This window comes from Microchirus variegatus (assembly GCF_963457635.1).
Source record: "Microchirus variegatus genome assembly, chromosome: 1".
NCBI lineage: Eukaryota > Metazoa > Chordata > Actinopteri > Pleuronectiformes > Soleidae > Microchirus > Microchirus variegatus.
This window is the reverse complement of record NC_139802.1, coordinates 19,506,572-19,518,841: the sequence shown is the minus strand read 5'-3', so window position 1 is coordinate 19,518,841 and position 12,270 is coordinate 19,506,572.

Here is a 12,270-nt window from a genome sequence, read left to right as displayed (position 1 = left end):
TGGGTTAGATGGATTGTTATATGATGAAAACTAAGAATAAGGATGGTTGTATTGTAATTGCAGGTCATGCTGAACACAAAAGCTTTTAACATCATAACCTCAAGTTTAAGACAAGAAAATTGCCCATTGCAGCTTTAAATATAGGTATAAAATATGCACAACAAGCACTGGGCTAACTCTAGGAACATTTCAATATCTTCAGTCTTATATTGCAGCAATGCCTTGCATCAGCATTAATAGCAACAATTATTCAGTGAGTCTGTAAAGAAACTCCTCCAGAGAACTTTTTAAGGTTAAGCCTCGCAATGTGTTTGTCAAAGGGCAGATTATCTCTTTCAAAAGCCATCTTTATTAACATCACTCGAGGTAAAGGCAGAGCTACGCTGACACATTCCTCCTCCAGGCTCTACAGGTCCACAGCCCCATGCACCATGTCGTTGTGTGGATCCTGGAGGACATCCTCAGTCCTGTCAGCATGTTTGCCGCCACCTCGGGCTCAGCTGGTGATTTGTCTGAATAACAGGATACGTGAAAGCCATTTATTTTATTTTTTTTAAAAGAGGAAAACTGCAGCGACCTTGCGATGCTTTTTTGAACCTACTGTAGATCACGACACCAACTTTACTAACCTCTGCATCTGTCACTGCAGTGTGTTGCTTCTTCAAATGAAATCAGACTTTATTCATGTGTGAACAACACTTCCTCCACTGGCTTATTATTCGTTTTAGGGTTGATTTTAAAATGTTGTTAATGGTTTGGCACCATTTCACCTCTCTGAAATCTACACCCAAGATTGATCCACTTCTTCTTCTTCTTGGCCTTCACTTATAAGAACAGTCAACCCAGACTCTTATATAGATTTTACTATTTAATTATGTTACTATTTGACTGTTTTGCTTTGATTTTATGTTTTATTAACTCTGTAAAGCACTTTGGTCAACCTTGGTTGCTTTTAAAAGTTGAGCTACCGCTTTATCCTCCACGTGAGGGTCGCTGGAGCCAATCCCATGGGACACAGGGTGAAATGTGGCCAGTTCATCACATGGCAAACAAACAGAGACCTATGAGCAATTTTAAATTAACAGTTAACCTCTGTATGGTTTCAGACTGTGGGAGGAAACCCGAGAACTGGAAGAAAACCCATGCACACACGACAAGAACATGGAAACTCCGTGCAGAAAGGCCCTAATCTGGCCTCTAATCCACCGCATGGCCCCAACTTTATTCATATTGCTGCAAAATAACAAATAACTAGGCACGTACTAAAAACGAGGCCACATATTATAAAGTGCAACACTACAGCCATAGAACAATTTGCGAGAAAAAATTTGAAAAATACAATAAAGGACACAAATAAATACTGTATAATTCATGAAAAATTAGCTGAATCCAATCTATTAGTGTTGACACTGGGTTTTATTCTGATGCAACTGCAAGAAACACTGCATATGAGGCCACTCTGCCAACAACTTGTTGGTATTTAGGTCAGTTAGTGTTTACACGCGAGAAGCTGAATCGACCATGGTTGCATCGACTTACTTGCAGACAGTGAAGTTTCGAGCCCAATATTGCTTCATGTTTCATGTGTTTGCACCTAAAATGTGACATGGGGCATCACCAGCTGCAGCCGATTTGGCAAGTTCTTTAGCCTGACAGCTTTAGATTGCATGCCAATCTCATTTGAGATCGATTATGAAATCCAACAGATGCAGATCAAAATGTACACAATTGAAGCGACCTACAACCAATCATACCAGAGTGATGGAGATTGTTTTAGTTTTCTCAGAGCAGTTGTTGAAGCAGCGACACTGAAAAGCCCTGTTGCCAAAGTCTTTCCTGCAGGTGTGGGGGATGGAGACTTTTGCAAGTCACTTAAAATGGAAGCAACAGCCAAATCAAAAAGACAGCGGCTCTTTGGTGGCCTACTCACCCAGACTAGGAGTTCTCAAAAAATAGTCAATGCTTCCTCTCTCTCTGAGTTGTGCACATGTTCCGGGCAAAAATGCACAACACTGTGATAACATTAGATTTGTTGTTTTGGTGAAGCTTTAGCACGTTGGTTCTCAAACTGTGTAGACCAAGTACCACCTGAGAAGATGTTGAGCTCTCAAAGTAACATCATTATCACTGATGTTAAAATACAGCGGTGTAAATAGTCCGAGAAAAGTCAGCTATGGATTATTTGTCAAATTCTTCAGCTCCACTGCGATCACATGCCCTGGTATATACAGTAGAACAGTATTTCTGATTTGTACCACCAGAGGAAACTCATGCCACATACCACAATTTTAAAAACCAATGGCTTTAGCGTAATATAAACACTATGATTATTTCCTCAATCACTTTATTGGAACACATCCAGAAAACACAGGAAACATGGGAGCTGTGGTAATATAACACATCTTTCAGGGGGGAAAGCATATACACTTAAACCTGGAGTGAAACCTGCTGTGAAAACGGTCTATTACGGCAGGCTCCCTCATGACATGCTTGATCATTATGTTGTGTACAGAATTTGACAGACATAGCAACAATAAAGTTCACGGCGCCCGGAGACATTTGCACGGTTCTTTAAATCCCTGTGGTGCCTCTCATCTGGTATTCCATTTATCTAAAAGACCACTGAGATGATTTAGTGATTACAAAATGAAAGCAATGTAAGGAAAACACTAACTCTCTTATCAGCTCAACGTTATGCAACTTATCCAAAGATGTGAAATATTCCAGGCCTGGACTTGCAGACAGGACACTGTCAGCAGATTCCTGAAACAGACTGAGAACATGGGATGATGATGATGTTGATGATGTTTTGTCTTGAAGTACAAATTGTTATGATTATTTCTCTTCTCCGTCAGTTCCCTTTGCTCTCTCCTCCTCTTTATCTTGTCGACGTTAATGATCTAAGACACAGGTGTCAAACTGCCGGTCCATGGGCCACATGCGGCCCCCCAATCGATTACATGTTATAATGAACGACCTCACCGTCTTTTGAACACAGTGTGTAACTGAGGCACAGCTGCCAGCGAGGTGATAGAATATAATATTGCTAACATTGTTAGCAATGTTTTTATAGCAGTAATAATAAGACATTCGGTCATAATTATCACATTATTAAATGTATCACATACAACATTCAGTTACATGTATAAATAACCTTGTTAGGTCCCGAGTCACGAATGGCAGTGTCCAAAATGGCTCCTGACGCGTGTTTGTGTGAGGAACCTACACTCTTAGAAATAAGGGTTTTTCAAGGGTTCTTGGCAACACTAATGGTTCCAGTAAGAACCATTTTGATCCAGAGAACCCTTTTAAAAGGGTTCTTAGTGGAACCCTCCAAAAGGGTTCTCCTATGAGGACAAGCCGAAGAACCTTATATGGTTCTACTTAGCACTTTTATTTCTAAGAGTGTATTGTTATCCTTCAGATTGTTATTATATCCGTGGCTTTCCAGTCACATAAATGAACGAACTCGTCCAATCTGTACTAGACACATCAAAAGTGAAACGTTGCCGAAAGGTTTTGTGGATTCAAAACGCGTGACCACGGCAACCCTTGGCGTTTACCTGAAAATTGGTGGGAAGGCCATGGCCTCAACTCAACAGGAAGTCTGCCTTTTTTAATTTTGGCGTCCACTTTGGTGATTTGCACCTTATGTAAATGAGCTAAACACATCCAAGTTGTTAATTTGTCTTTTTTTTTTATTCTCTAGGCCCGGCCCCTATTGACCACACTAGACACTCATTGGCCCCCAGGTCATTTGACTTTGACACCCCTGATCTAAGACATTAACTCCTTCATTCTTTTATGGGTGACTCCGGACGCCAGCGTCAGCAAAACTAACTCAGGGAAACTCGGTGCAGCAGAGTTGCTGACACTGACAATGTGGCCGTGTGTTGAGTGTGAGCCAGACATTGTACTCACTGAGGAGGCAAACAGAATCTGTTTAAATGCCCTTAAGTGAGGTCCTTGTTGTAAGCGGTTCAGGACTGGAGCGTCAGCTAAATGCCAAGAAAGCCTGAACGAGAGGGCCTCGAGGAATGTACACATGTACGTTGTGTTACACAGAAAAGCTGACTATGTTTGCTTCACACACACACGCACTCACACACGCTCACACACACACACACACACACACACACACACACACACACACACACACACACACACACACACACACACACACACACACACACACACACACACACACACACACACACACACACACACACACACACACACACACACACACAGTGCTTCACAATCACTTTTTTCTTTCAGTTCCTATTCAACTACAAATATACTGCAGGCTCATCGTGAGGGAAAAAACTATTTACAATGAGAAATGATGAGTTGTGAATGACTTTAAACTATTGTTATTTGTAAGGTAATTTCTTTAGTTCTTGCTTCAATTAATGAATGTTTTCTTATACCTTTTTGTGTATTTGGACTGCATCTCGTCTGTTTTTCTTTTTGTTTAATGCGTTTCTATCTAAGAACTTTGTCAGTTAGTTATAGTTTATTGTCATATACATTAAAAGTACAGTGAAGTACAGACACCTTCTCATCCCTCTAATCACAAAAAAAAAGAAATAGTCAATGAAGTACAAGTAAAAATTCAATAAATAATTGAGGAAATAAATAAATCCAGAGGAAATATGATGGTCGGTATGAGAAGAGCCGCGGTTGTGGGTGCAGCGGGTGGCGTAGATGTCCTTTATCTACAGCTATTTTTCTCATGACTTTTTTAATGATTAATGCATTTGGTGCCACAGAGTCATTAGTTCCACTCACACAAAGAAAATATAATAAGCTCCACAGACACTGTAAATAACTGGGGCTTGCACTGTTACACAAGAAAGACCTGGGCGTGACCTCCTCCACTTCCCTCTGTTTCCCAATGACAGGATGAGGAACTGGGCTGTTCTTTTACAAGGACAGATACAAACTCAGGACGCGACGGGACATTCACACGTTCACATTTTAGCCAGTGAGATTTAAGAGACAGACAATATTCATAGTGATTCAACAAATTAAAGAGGTATTGGGATGATGTGGAAATTTCCTGAGCAAAATATGATTGCGACTCACAGTATTATTGAGATAATTATAAAACATTTAGACTCTTAAATTGAAAGTGATGGAGACCCCTGTCCCTATTTTCTTCATTTGGTTGCTCTACAAATATAAAGCATTTACGTATGTCACAGGTGATCTAAATTAACAGCAGCGACTATTATCAAAATGTCTCTGTAATGATTATTGCACCAGTATATAAAAGCACATTTATATTTTCAATACTAAATATATATTTATTATATTTATACATTTATTTTAATATGTGCTGTTTGGCAAAATAAAATACAAAATAAAAAACAGAAGAAAACAGTTCAACAGATATTTATTTCTTAATTAAGATGTGAAATTATAGTTATTTACTTGCATTCCTGAACAGAAAAGATCGTTTTAGTGGTTGAATGTGATCATTTCTGACTGTTTTCTCGTTTTAATGACATTCATATATATATAATAAAGAGGACACACATGAGCTAATAAATCACATGATATTATTCAAATAGTTAAATTATTTATATTTAAACAGACACTTAATGTTGTGCAGCGCTGCAAGATACATAAAAAGAAGAAAAGAAAGACCGCACTCTGGTGGTGACGAGCCGGTGGTGCAACTGTATTTGTGTCTAAATCTCATCTCATTGTCATGAATTTACAAATCACCAATGATATACGCTGTCTGTAAAAAGCTACAACAGTAACATATAATTTAATTATTATTTATTTATTTCGGCCAAATCACACCAAACAGCATTTTACGCAAACCCAAGACAATCATTTTTTAAGTTGACTACCTATATCGCCAACAAAATAAAATATAATATAACCCTCCCCAACACCCACATTCATCACATAAATGTAAGAATATAGTGAATATTGACATAAGTTTAAGATAAATTCACAGCGGGTGGGAGAGCTGCTGCTGCTGTGCACGAACACACATACACATACACATCCTCCTCCTCCTCGTCCCACACGTCACCAGCATCTTCATGAGTAAAAGAAAGTGTGGTGACACTTTCAGTTTAGCTCCTGCCCTTGTTGACTGTGCTTCTGATACTGTGTGAGCGAGTGTGTGATGTGGAGAAAGGTTACTCGTTGTGTGATGATGCTGCTGCTGCTGCTGGTGGTCACTGTGTGTGCGTCCTCTAAGGACGAGGAGGAAGGTCAGTAAAAAACAACCTTAGATAAATGTGTGTGATGGACGAGGCTTTGCTGTGCACAGCGTTTGTTGTAAAGATACACCGTTTGCTTTCCTGCCATCTTCATAATTATAGTCACCGTGTTTCTGCTAAATAAAGTAAAAAACAAAGGTTATAATAGTTTGGGACTTTTCTGTAAGTTTTATTTCTCATTTAGTTTTGACTCTTTTTTTAATAAATTGTGTTTGTTTGGCCCTCGCGTCTTCGACAACTTTTCGCCTTCCATGCGTCTTGCTCATTTAGGGTGCTTTCACACCTGCGGTTTGATTGCTTTGGTCCGCAGACGTGGGTATGATTTGCGTTCACATATGCATAGTTCTAAACGAACCAAAATAGACCACAAAGAGCATTGGCACCGGAACCAGGCAAATTTTTCAATTTTAAGGGTTCATGCCTTAAACTATACCGTTCCGTCCCATTAGGCTTGGTTGCTTTCACACCAGAGGAACCGCACCAAAGTTGGGAAGATAAAGCGGTCCGAGACCTGACCGGTTGATTTGGTGCGCACCAAAGTACCGAGATTACATTCACACCAACACAAACGAACCGAAACAAGGGACCAAACATGTTTGGTGCGCACCAAATGCTGTAGGTGTGAAAGCACCCTTACGTAGGGTGCAAATTGCCGACTTCCTGTTGAGTTGAGGCCATGGTTACTTGACTAACATCTTTCCACCAAGGTTCAGGAAATTCGGTGGAACTCAATTTTGCCTCCGTTGTCAACCCCCTCAAAAACGACGAGAAATCTAATAATAAACTGAAGGATATCAACAGGTTCCTCCAGGAGCCGTTTCAGCCAAGTTTTAGTAAAACACACAACTCCGTTTCTGTGAGTTATGTTTTTTTTGAAACTCTAGTTTTTTTTTTTCGTTAACTATAATAACCTCGATCCAAACCAAACATTAGATTATAAAGCACACTCTCCTTTTTCAGGTTAAAACAGTCTCTGTCTGTCTTTCTTGCAAATAAAATGAACTGTGAATCCAGATATTCAAAACAGTTAAAGGTGCATTATGTAATAAATCTAAAGCAACTGACCATAAAATCCTGCTAATATGTCACAGAGACTCAGGAATAATGTTCATATAACAAACTGAACTCACCAACAGTACAGCCAAAATATTCAAATTAAACAAAACTTTTGCAGACCGCAAATCATACCTATGTTTGAAATCAGTCATTTGGCGCCACCTACCGCCATCTACCAATCATTGCAGTCAATAGAGTCTCAGAGTTGCCAGTTATGCCTGAGCTACAATGGCGGAGAAAACGAAACCTAAAAGACCTCGGTATTTTGAATTTTAGTGTAGTAACCCTTTTTGGCCACATTCTTACATATGGTGCCTTTAAACGGGTCGACTTTTCTTTGTGTTTTTAGAGACCGTCGTGGTTCTTTACCGGCCGCAAACCATCCCCGTCTCCAGAGGCTCGTCAGTCAAACTGCTCTGTCACACAAAGTTCGGCCCGAAGCTGTGCGGTCAGGTGCACGCCGTGTGGCGGCTGAAGGGCATCGAGCTCACGGACCCCGACAGATACTTGACCACGGTGAACGAGACAAACTCCGGCGGCAACAACAGGCTCAGACGGGTGGTGACGGAGATTCTGAAGGTGGGGACGGACGACGGTGGAGACTATCAATGCGTGGCCAAGTGTGCGACTGGAGACGGGGCGGTGGGACACGTGATCCATGTCGATGTTAAAGGTAATGACGTCATCAAGGAGGGAAATTGTATTTGTTTTTGTGTGTGATTTTTAGTGCCGAGCACGTAAACAGCGTCCACGTTAACACGTTTCCACGACGACTGACCAGAAAAAGATGCGCGTGGCGTCATGTTTACATGCTGCGGCACCGGAGTCCAGGCTCTGTTTACCAGTTAGCTCCGTTAGCTCCTTTAGCGCGCCTACAGTCTAACTGTTTATTGAACGAAAAAGATATAAATAACCAGCGTACCTGTGTACTGTGTGTGTGCGCCTCTGTTTTTGAAGTTTAGCGTTACTTTAGAGCAGGGGTTCTCAAAGTTTTGATACCTGAGGGCCAATTAGGAACCCAACATTGGACTGTGGGCCGCCAAAGGAAAAAAAACTGAAAGGAATCCCATTTGTAATAATTTTATGACCAGATTGCAGTTCTACAGTTTACACTTATTGGTCTGTATCCAGTAATGTCCATTAAATATTTAACAACTTTAGTAGCTCCTGGATTAAAATTATCTAACTAACTAACTAACTGTCATTCATTGTAGGCCGCCAGAAATGTTTCTGCAGGTGGCCATTGGCTCGCGGGCCGCACTTTGAGAACCAATGCTTTAGTGACTAATTTTAACAATCGTGACTCACGTCAGTCGTCATGGAAACGCGTCATGCATTAACGTTGACGCCGTTAACCTGGAGCACTAATATTAATATAAATATTTAGTACACAATATGCTTATATTATGTTGTGGAATGAAACGTCTGAGAAAATATGATGAAATCTGATGTTTTCCAGTATTTTTTTATTGTACTTGATTTTATTCATCACTTTTATTCATCTGCAAGTTTTTATCCCCCCGCCCCCAATATCATTCATGTGTTCATGTTCATATATTTTTTGGAATTATAATGTATATTTTAGAATAGAAAATAAGGCTTTAGCGCTTCATTGTATACTTAATCCGGTGAAACTTTGAGTGCTTCAATCTAAATACACTCACATACTGTACATTTCTGTCCGAAATGAGACAATCCATTCATGACAAAAGGCAAGAGAGAGTGTATAAAAGCATAAAAAAATATATAAATATAGAATTACAAAAACATAAATGTGTTTTTTGTAACTATTTTTCTCATGAGAAGCTCTTTGAATTATGGCTTTAGGAAAATGCTCTATAAATCCATCCATCCATTATCTACCGCTTTATGCTCCACCGGAGGGTCGCGGGGGGTGCTGTACCTATCTCAGCTGACAATGGGCGATAGGCGGGGTACACCCTGGACAGTTCGCCAGTCCATCACAGGGCCATGCTCTATAAATAAATCTGATTATTGTATTATATGACATTATTATACTCATTATTGTTGTTGTAATATGACGTACTGTCGTCATCGATGAGTACAAAATTCGATTTGCTTTGTATTTTAATTATTACTGTGGAAAGGAAACAGATTGTTAAGCCTAAAGAACCTCACTGATGTGTTTTGTTCTCTTCTAGGTTGATCACCGAAACATCGCTGTTCATAGAGGATCAAACTGATTCTCACAAGTTGGATGGAAATGTTTATTTTGTTTTACTTCATCAGCTGCTCACTTTCTTTTGTGGCTTCACCTCAGCATAGTAAATTTAGATGAAAATGACTTTCCTTCATTACCACCTTGTCCCGTGTTTAAATTCTTCATTTCAAATTAAATTAGGGAGATCTAAAGCTGTGGTATGTAGCTTTTGAATACAAACAACTGTGTGTTACATTCAAACCATGATCAAATTAGTTCATGCAGTACATCCATGCGACTCTATGCGTTTCTCTGTAACGCAATGTTTTGTTTTCTTGTGTGTGGAGACAGAGAGTGATGCGTCTTACATCACAACTGATAGATGCTTAATAAAAAAAGATGCTTAGTAAAGTGAGACAAGTGGATTTTAGGTTAAATTCTTTGAAACATGAGCAAATTGAATCAAATGCTAAAACACAAACAAACAAAAAAGACTTTGAAACACGAGTGAGGAAGTGAGATACCGAAACAAGAGAGCAGTTTAAATATGGACATAGGGTTGTCTTTTCAGCAAACAAAATGCTGCATCTACAACTTCATTTAATCTATTTTATTGCCAACACCTGCTAACAAAACAACAAGACTCTGCACACGTTTGTACAGTAGCTCATGTTTCTGTTTGCAGCTGACTGAATGCAACATGGTATGAAAAGCCACAATAAACAGCTAAAATTAGCACCGAGGCTGCTGCTTGTATTTTTTAGATCTCTGCTCTTGTTCAGTTTCCTTCCTGAGAGCAAACGACCACACGTGGAGAGGACAAGCCGCAGCAGCAGCGTTAGAACAAACTATGGTCATTTATGAGAAAGGCAACCGATTCCTCATATCACACTCAGTCAGTGTCTGAGGAGATGGTAATAAAGTTTAAATAGTTAATTCAGTTGCTGCATTGACCAACTCGGGTGATAACACGGGGAGAATGTAGATGTGTTGCTGTCGTGTCCTGCACAGAAAACGGTGCGAAAACTTTCCCCGTTTGTTCAGCTGCATCAACCAAACCACAGGACAGGAAACTGCAGCGAGCCATGAGTGGTTTTGAAATCGAGGTTGTAAAGTAACGTGTTGTTCAGTCAGACTGAGTCAATGGAAAAAGCAACTGAAGTTATAGTTTTTTTATAAAAAGTCAACATGTGTCTGATTAGTATCTGAATAGCGCATCCAACAAACAATTTTGGTGTGAATCATCCACAGCATTTGAACACTGTAATAGAAGAGGAAAATATTTAAAGCTGACATTACAGACAAGCGGCTTAAACCTGTCATCATGATGATTAAAACTAGAGTAACTAAAATACAGTGAACGCGTTCATTTTTCTGTGAACTTTGAACTGAACGCAACACATTTGTAAATAAAGAACTTGAGTGTGAATTAGTTCAGATTGTGTGAAATGAACTACGAACGTCAATGTTGAGGTCCAATTAAACGTTCTCCTGATGAGTCGAGTGACACGACCTGCTCGCACTTTAGAAACAGTGTGTTGTTGTCACTCACTGCCCTAAAACTACACAGCTTCACACTAAGTTAACCGTGCATTGTGCACACAAGCCATAACAACGAGCATGGCAACGCTGGACTCCCATTGTGAGGTAAGGGACTACAGCTGATTCGTTTTGGGGAATTTAGCCGAAATTCACACACATCAATACAAACACAGAGCACATCATTTAACACCGCCCTCCATTGACTAAGTGGGTATTGAAAACGAGCGCTCGCCACAGACAGCGCACATGTCGGCTCTCAACGAGCAATTAAGTACCAGAATACTACTAACCTTCATAAACAACGCACAGCTACACATAAACAGCTTTAAAGTGGCAGGAAAGCACACTGTACACATTAAACAAGGTGAGACACGACAGTGAAAATACACATATTACTGCCGACGGCGTTAACAAGGCAATTAAATGCTTTGATAGGAAAAGCACTCACGTTTCTTCATTTACTTATACCCGGAGTGTCAAACAAAGCACACCTCCAGATCGCAAGTCAAAACATAGATAAATAAATCCCTGATCTTACAGGTAAAACTCCTCTTAACAGGAAAAAAGGGAAAAATAGAGTCTGTTAATGACTGCCGCTGCTGTTTTTTTGTTTTGTTTTTTTACTTACGCATAATGATTGAATAGTTTGAAGTTCAGTCTTTCATTTTAATTTGTCACCTAAAAAAAATTAACTGAACTTTGAAATAGTTCAAAATTGAAATGGTTAACTATGAACGTGAACAGTTCACTTTGAACATGTGTGAACTGAACTTTGAACTAGTTCAGGAAAAGTGTGAACTTGCACAACACTGTTAAAATATGAGTTTACACAAAATAGCTTCACTTTAAAGACATTTATTGAACAACACTTGTTCCGTTTCTCCAATCTGCATTTTGTGTCTGCACTGCAGTGCATTTTAATAATTTAAAATTACATACAAACTATTAAATGGAAGAAACGGGTCACCGAAAAAAAAACGATCATTAGAAATGGACGACCATGAACATCTATATTGGTTCTCTGTAAGCCTTGTTTTTACTCTATTGCTCACTTTGCCAACATTACGGCAGCATTAAAATATGTTTGTAATAATGTTCCACAGTTCCACGCGTTTTGTTCCCTGTTAACATTATTTTCATTTGGTGAGGTGGTAGATCCAATGTGTCAGTGAGTAAATCAGAGGTGGAACATCACCTTGAATCCCATCTCAGTCACGTGTCTCAACACTGTAGTTTTATGATGAACCAGGTGAAGGCGAGGTGACA